The 8,851-nt window shown below is 34.0% G+C and overlaps 1 pseudogene; it reads left to right on the forward strand.

The window, feature by feature from the left end:
• The first annotated feature begins 3,331 nt into the window (after positions 1–3,331).
• Positions 3,332–6,621, forward strand: LOC117084946 (annotated as a pseudogene).
• The last annotated feature ends 2,230 nt before the right edge of the window (positions 6,622–8,851 follow it).

Below are 8,851 nucleotides of genomic sequence, written 5' to 3' on the forward strand. Positions count from 1 at the left end.
AAGCTATGTAGATGGGTTTGATTCTTGGCACATTCTATGCATCTTTAGTGTAGGGCTAGCCAATTTATACCTCAGCTGTTACAGCTACTTCACACCCCAGCATGTGCCACCCATTGGCTGATGTCTTTTAAGTTAATTGCATCCCTGCATCTGGTAGAAGAACAGATACATAGGGTGGGTAAATATCAACTTGAAGAGGAGAGTACAGAAAAAGATACAACCCTGAGTATTTCTGAATCACAATCACACTTGGAGCAGTTTCAAAATATTTAACATTAATAAAGCTGAAGATGTCAGAGGAGGTTCTGAAGTACCTGAGGTATCATGTACTTCATGTGGTATCAGAAGCTAAGACCTTTCATAATTTGAATATCAACATTAAATGAGCTTCCCTTCACCTGCAGGCTGGTAAAGTCCTGAGAGGTTTGTGTTTCATCACCAGTTTTTGAAGAAGTAATTAATTTTGTTGTTAATCTAGAATTCTCATCTACATAATTTTTCTGTAATTGGCATTTAAGACAATTTACACAATATTTTTGACTAATAAAGCATCAGTGTACTTTTTTTGGAAATAATATTTCTTTCATATTTTATATATTTCCCAAATGTTGGTAAATGAGAACATGTCACCAAACAATATATGATGACTTTATGCAAAAACAAGTAATTTTTTAAAGTACACAAAATACTATAGAGAGGAACAAAGAAAAAATAAACACTTGTTAACTTATTAAGTACTTTTTAAAGTACAAATAGAATCATATGTGCATGTGCAACAAAATTGTTTCACAATCCAAAACCATGATTAATGTGTTTTTTGTAAAAATTATTTGGACTTGTAAATAAATGTGGATTATCAAGTCATGAATCAGATTGAGAAACTGAAAACGAAGCCACTAAATAGGTATTTCAGTAAAATTTTAAGCTTTTAAGCAAGTAGCAAAGATTATTTGTAGATAGCTCAACCTCTGCATTAGTACAGGATAGTAGGTTTTGCAAATCTCTAATCCTGTAATATGTTCCATGAAGATGGGTTGTGGAATAAGTAACTTTAGGAAGGCATTAGCTGTAAAAAATCCTGCAATAAAGAGATCTCTATAACCTTGTTTAACTCACTGTTTGCCAAACTTAATTAACCATTGAATCCTTTATTGTCATACATCTTTTAATACAGAAGAGCTAACACAAATGCTTTACACAGTGTATCAGATTAGCCTTCACTGTGAAATAGCTCTATTATGAATTTGAATAGTAGTGCCTTGCTATGGAAAATGTGGACCAACTAGGTTTATCACCCAGATAAATTGAATAAGGATTCGAGGTTTATAACATCCCTAAGTGATTTATACGCATATTAAAGTGAAAGAAGCAGTAGTATCACTGGTTTTCAATGCTGGCTGAACACTAGAATAATTTGGTATTTTTCATTTCATACCAATGTGCTACACTACAAAGTTTCTGCTGTATTTTTGGGAGGACCTCAGGAATTTTGCAGAAAGCTCACTAGATAATTTGAATCTGTAGCAAGATTTGATAACTGTAGGTAAAGAATAACACTACCTTTAAAGATACTTCTCTCAGGAGTTTTTCCTGTCTCAATTAATAGCAACTTGATGTTTACAGTACTTCAAGCTCAAACCTGGGAGTCATTTTTGATTTTTTATAGTTTTTACACATCACACTGAGTTCATCAGAAATCTTATAGGCAATGGAACTGCTTTCAACCAAGGTGGAGTATCCGGAACCAGGTATAACTTCTCACTTTTAAAGAAACAAACAACTACAAACAAAAACAAAATGGACAAAAAGAAAATGAAACAGCAGTTTTCAAGATACTAGTCATCAAGGAAGTAAGGACAATTGTCCTGAGAATGAGAAACAAAAGAGGTGAAACCTATGATCATCCGGACTTACTAAACTGGGAGGGTATTCAGGCCCCAGTTGAGGAAGCCAAACTCTTGCGTTGAGTTTTCTAAAATTTCTGTCACCATTTTCTCTATTCCCCTTCACACATCATCCTTTTGCAAAACAGGTTCAACTTGCATTACTTCAATAAAACACAATTCAGTTCCATGTAACTAACTCCATTTGGAATTTTTCTTTTCTTATGCTTGACCCCAGAAGCTTTCCACACTTTTGAGTACTTATCCTTCTTTAAACTGTTTTCCATTGGCTTTATTGACAGCAACATTCCTCATTTGTCTTTTTCCTCATGAGCCCTTTCTGTTTTCTTAGAAGGTGCATTTTCGTCTTTCGGGTAAATAAAAGCTCTTTTTCTCCATTTAAACTAGTGGTCCTCATTTTTATCAAAGACTTCAATTTCACTTACACAGAGATAATGCTCTGCTATGTTTCTCAAGCCTAACTGTCTATTTTTCTTGTTTCTTATTTGCTTTAGGATAATTCAAACTTTACAAGTTCACAACTGAAAAGAGGACTCTTTTCCAGACTTGCTTTTACGATGTCTCCATCCTTTTCATGAATGTGAGCCAACATGCATCCACCTCAGAAAAAAATAGAAATTACGCTTGACACCATTCTCATCTTCACACCCTATATCAAATATTTCTGTCAGTTTTACCTCCTTATTATTCCACAAATTGACCTGTAATTTTGCATTTCCAATGGTACATTACTTCTAGCCATTAAAGTGTTTCACTTTAAAGACAGCAGTAGACTCCCAAGTAGCCTTCAATGATCCATTTCTCTTTCTCTCATTTGTATTTTCTGTACAGTAGACAGTTTGTTTCTTTGTTTCTCTTAGATATGATAATCTGATTATGCCACCCTCCAATTAAAACTCACAGTCCCCCAGGTGCGGTGGCTCACGCCAGTAATCCCAGCACTTTGGGAGGCTGAAGCAGACAGATCATGTGGTCAGAGTTCGAAACCAGCCTGACCAACACAGTGAAACCTTGTCTCTACTAAAAATACAAAAATTAGCCAGGTGTGGTGGCACGCACCTGTAATCCCAGCTACTCAGGAGACTGAGACGGAGAATCGCTTGAACCTGGGAGGCAGAGTTTGCAGTGAGCCAACATCGAACCACTGAACTCCATCCTGAGCGACAGAGCGAGACCCTGTCAGTACTCAAAAAGTTTCAGATTTTAGAGCATTTCAGATTTCAGATTGTCATATGAGGAATGCTCAACCTGTACCTCAAAAATAAACTCAATCCACTCTGTATCTGAACATTAAAAAAATTAATTGCTCTATCTAATCACTATGATATATGAGGTGATTAAGATAAAAGAACAAATTTACGTATTTATATTAAATATTTTTGTTAAATAGGGCTACCTATGGAAAGTTACATAATAGGAGGGAAAAAATGCCAAAACCATCTGGAAAAGTTAAAGCAAACTTCACAACCAAGAAAATATGTGAGTACCATATAAAGAATGAGAAAAGATTCTTGAGGGAAAAAAGATAGAAAAGTGAGACTTTCTTTTATCAAATCTAGATGACACTATAGAATAGGACTTCAAAGTGTTATAACTTATTTTCAATCTTCCAATTTGAAGTTTTGACACTGACTAGTCTCAGATTTGAATCTATTCTCTCTTACTCTGTAGAGTCCATGCTCTCAATCTCAAAATAAATGAAGTTATGCAAAATAAAGCCTTATCCTTGAGCAAATACTGGATTTTTCAATATAAATATGTACTCTTCATGTCTGAGTTCCCCACAGCATTTTACACATTGTCTTGCTCAAGAGATGCTGAATATTTGATATGCCATTTGAAATTTTATATAACTAGCATAATTAGGCACCATAATAGACCAGTCCAATTTTATACAGTTTAAATCAGTCATTACTTACTCCTGTAAACTGTTGTTTTCTCAAATTGAAAGTACTATCTCTATTTACATATTTGATGAAGGAAGCATTTCTACTAATATTTTGCTAAAGTTTGCAGTACACTTAAACAGAATTAGTGCAAATAATTACAGCCTTGTTGTAGCTAAAAAGGGAACTAATAAAATCAGTTTTAACATTTATCAGATTTGAGTTTGAAAATTTGATTTTCAATAATTAGACATATTGATATTTCTAAATAATGTTCAATTTCATTTTTTTCTAAAACTTAACTCTCTTCAAATTGACCACATGTGCTTACCTTAACAAAATTAAATTTAGAATAAATAGAAGTGTTGGAATTTATAAGTATTGTGGTTCTAAACCGACATAGCTAAACAAATACTCAATTAAAGTTAAGTACACAATTACTGAGTTTCTGAAGGAAAAACTTGCCAATGATTATCAAACCAAGATTCATAAATTTGTGTCAATCTCAGTTGTCAATAAGTATGTAAACAACAATAATAGCAGATTAGGTCAGTTTCATTATGTTAATGATCTTTGTTTTATATCTCTTAATTAGAACTACTAATCAGTTTAATGGTTGTGGTAATTCTTGTTATGTTGATAATAAAACTTAAAGAGTGTACGATTCTTTACTTTTTATTTTAACTAGTTACAGGTCTATTTTCCTGGCCACTGCTATCTACTTAGTACTGTTGTTTCCAGAGCTAACTAAACTGCATGACCCTCAGGAGTGTACTTTACTTTTGATTGTTCTTTCACCCTGAAAAAATGACTTTAAAGATTTGAATGATAATATGACCTCTCAAGCCCAAAAATATATCCCATGGTGATAACAAGGAGAGATTGTTTTCTTACAACAGTCTCTTTTTCAAAAGAAAACTTGAGCTTTGATTTTTTTGGACTCTGTTGCAGTTTATATTCAGGGACACAATGTCATAGATCTTCAGTGTTACAATTTAAAAATTCCCCTGTGGCTACAAACCAGGAGTAAAAATCCACAGCTAGCCAATCATATTGCATATATTTTAGACACGGAAGACATAAAATCATCTCTTTATGTTGAGTTATTCTCAATTTATTGGATACACAATGTACCCTTGCAGTATTGAACATAGACAACTTACATTTAATTTGATTTAAAGAAGAGAATTGCATTCCATACTCATTAAGTCATCCTGCAGGTCTTTGAAGAAGTACTAAATTTTGAAGTGCATAACTAGTGAGGCAGTTTTAATTCTAACCAAGCATGGCATGAAATAAACATGCAAATGGCAAACAGAAAGCTGTTAATTTGTATGAGAAGTTAAAAAAAAACAAGTTGGTAGTTTTTTTCACAATGGGTTTGCCGCCAGAACACAGGTGTCATGAAAACTACCCCTAAAAGCCAAAATAGGAAAGGGAAAGATTCATATCAACGTTGTCGTCATTGAACACGTAGATTCAGTCAGGTCCACCACTACTGGCCATGTGATCTATAAATGTAGTGGCATCGACAAAAGAACCATTGAAAAATTTGAGAAGGAGGCTGCTGAGATGGGAAAGGGTTTGTTCAAGTATGCCTGGTTCTTGGGTTAACTGAAAGCTGAGCATGAGCATGGTATCACCATTGATATCTCCTTGTAGAAATCTGAGACCAGCAAGTACTATGTGGCTATCATTGATGCCCCAGGACACAGAGACTTCATCAAAAACATGATTACAGGGACATCTCAGGCTGACTGTAATGTCCTGAATGTTGCTGCTGGTGTTGGTGAATTTGAAGCTGGTAACTTCAAAAATGGTCAGACCCGAGAGCATGCCCTTCTGGGTTACACAGTGGGTGTGAAACAAAGAGTCAATTGTGTTAAAAAAAAATGGATTCCACTGAGCCACCGTACAGCCAGAAGTGATATGAGGAAATCGTTAAGGAAGTCAGCACTTATATTAAGAAATTGGCTACAACACCGACACAGTAGCATTTGTGCCAATTTCTGGTTGGAATGATGACAACATGCTGGAGCCAAGTGCTAACATGCCTTGGTTCAAGGTATGGAAAGTCACCTGAAATGACGGCAATACCAGTGGAACCACGCTGCTTGAGGCTCTGGACTGCATCCTACCACCAACTCGTCCAACTGACAAGCCCTTGCACCTGCCTCTTCAGGATGTCTACAAAATTGTTGGTATTAGTATTGTTCTTGTAGATCAACTGGAGACTGGTGTTCTCAAACCTAGTATGATGGCCACCTTTGCTCCAGTAAACATTACAACTGAAGCAAAATCTGTTGAAATGCATCATGAAGCTTTAAGTGAAGCTCTTCCTGGGGACATTATGGGCTACAATGTCAAGAATGTGTCTGTCAAGGAAGTTCATCATGGCAACATTGCTGGTGACAGCAAAAATGACCCACCAATGGAAGCAGCTGGCTTCACTGCTGAAGTGATTATCCTGAACCATCCAGGCCAAATCAGTGCTGGCTATGCCCCTGTGCTGGATTGCCAGACGGCTCACATTGCATGCAAGTTTGCCGAGCTGAAGGAAAAGATTGATCACCGTTCTGGTAAAAAGCTGGAAGATGGCCCTAAATTATTGAGGTCTGGTGATGCTGCCATCATTGATATGGTTCCTGGCAAGCCCATGTGTGTTGAGAACTTCTCATACTATCCACCTCTGCGTCACTTTGCTGTTCGTGATATGAGACAGACGGTTGTCCTGGATGTCATCAAAGCAGTGGACAAGAAGGCTGCCAGAGCTGGCAAGGCCACCATGTCTGCCCAGAAAGCTCAGAAGGCCAAATGAATATTATCCCTAATACCTGCCACCTGGTCTTAATCAGCAGTGGAAGAATGGTCTCAGAAGTGTTTGTTTCAATTGGCTACTTAAGTAAAAGACTGGTTAATGATAACAATGCGTCATAAAAACCTTCAGACAGAAAGGAGAATGTTTTGTGGACCACTTTGGTTTTCTTTCTTGTGTGTGGCAGTTTTAAGTTATTAGTTTTTAAAATTAGTACTTTTTAATGGAAACAACTTGACCAAAAATTTGTCACAGAATTTTGAGACACATTAAGAAAGTTTAATGAGCAAAACAAACAAACAAACAAACAAAACCAAGATGATAAAAGCAGTTAGTTTGTGCTACTACAGAATGGAATCCACAATTCACATCCTGGGGGAGTGACAAACCAGTCATTTAATGCTGTGTCAACACATGTATCTTGTCTTTCATTAGTAAACTCTCCTGCTGTTTTGTACACTGTCAGAAGTGGACCACCTACTGAAATTCGTAGAGGTGTGGAAACTGGCATGGTTTAATAATTCTGTTTTGTTTAACTTTCTTCCTTATCCTATTTGAAGCTATTTTTTCTGCGTTTTTACAACAAGTATCTATTAGCTTCATTTATGAGGTAAGTGTTTAAAATATTTATGATTCAAATGACCTACTTTCCTTTTAATTCCTTAGAGCACTTTGAATATCCTAGCCAATCGAGGCTTACATTTGCCTGTAAATTACCCATGCTTTATCTCTGTACACAGTCTGCCCCATATCATCTGTGAATAAATAACCATAAAAAATAAATGGAGAGGAAAGACAACTGCATCCGTCTCCCTTTCTTTCTGAAAATTGTTCTACTGAGATGTTGGTTAATGATCTAAGCAGTAGTATAGATTCAAAGATTTTCCACTCCTCCAGACCAACCCTCCCCTGGACAAACCTGTTCAATTTAAGTTTTTTCTTATTCGACATTGCTTATAGGAAGTGAATGGGTAAACAAATATTTAAACAATAATACATGAAATCTATGAAACACAATTAAGTAAAAGTCCAGGAAATGGGAAGATAACTAGATATAAAAATTTTCAAGAATATAATATGATTTCCTCAAACAGTTTCTAAACATAGTCAAGAGTAAGATAAAAGCTACCCTAATTTTCAATATTAACAAACAAGGACATATTTATTTCAGAAAATATTATGTTTTCTGTAAAATTAATTACTGGCATTCATTTTATTAATGTGAGTCATAAGGACTTTTATACCAAACACAGAATAAACTTAGGAATAGTGTGGCTGTTTAATATTATAAGTAGTATTGTTTGTAAAATTAAAATTAAAACGACTACTTTAATCACATACATGATCCTCATTTACACTGATAATCCTTCTTCTAATAAAACAGTATTTATTTTAAAAGCCTTTTTTTTTTTAAATTAAGGAACAATTTAGACATGTTTGCTTTTTTTAAGAAGCAATCAAGTAAAGGTGACAGAGCTTATTAAAAAGCTTTCTGGTAAAATCAAAAAATACCATAATAATTTTAAATATTTGACCTATATGCATTATAATCAGAATGAAAGTAAATTCTAAAAGAGAAAAATTGAAACTTAGACTATTAGCTAGATTGTTGAAATACATGTGTAAATATTCAGAATGATTGATGTACAGCAGATATTTTAAAAGCATAAAATTTGATATGTATTTGTTTAAATGTTATCTTAAATATGTTAGATATAGTTCATTTCACTGTGTTTCAGTTAAGGAGTTTTTTTTTTTTTTTTTTACTATTTCTTGTTTAGTATAAGGTGAGCTTTGTACTTTTGGAGATCTATGAAGAACCACCCCACCCCAAATTTTAAAATACAATGAAATAATTTCTCATTAAACACGAAATCATTAGATGTTAAATATGTTAATTCATTATTTGCTTTATAATATTGGAAATATTATAAATAATATAACTTTAAAATCTCTTTAGTTTTTAAAATCATAGAAATTTTAAAATAAAGTTATTTTTTCTTTTTCTAAGATTCATTTTTAGTTTTCTAAACTTATTTTGAATAAAATGTTCTTCATAGAAAACTGAATATTTTCATAAGGATGCTTTAATTGCTTAAAATGTGTAAAGTTAAAATTATTTAAAAATTAAAATTTGAAATAAGCCTTAATTTCAGTAAATTGGAGAAATATATCTTTTGAAATACATCAAATTGCAAACATTTAAACAAAGAACCATTGACTTTAAATAATTAAACATTTGCTTC

Source organism: Trachypithecus francoisi, unplaced genomic scaffold (genome assembly GCF_009764315.1).
Source record: "Trachypithecus francoisi isolate TF-2019V2 unplaced genomic scaffold, Tfra_2.0 Lachesis_group1, whole genome shotgun sequence".
Taxonomy (NCBI): domain Eukaryota; kingdom Metazoa; phylum Chordata; class Mammalia; order Primates; family Cercopithecidae; genus Trachypithecus; species Trachypithecus francoisi.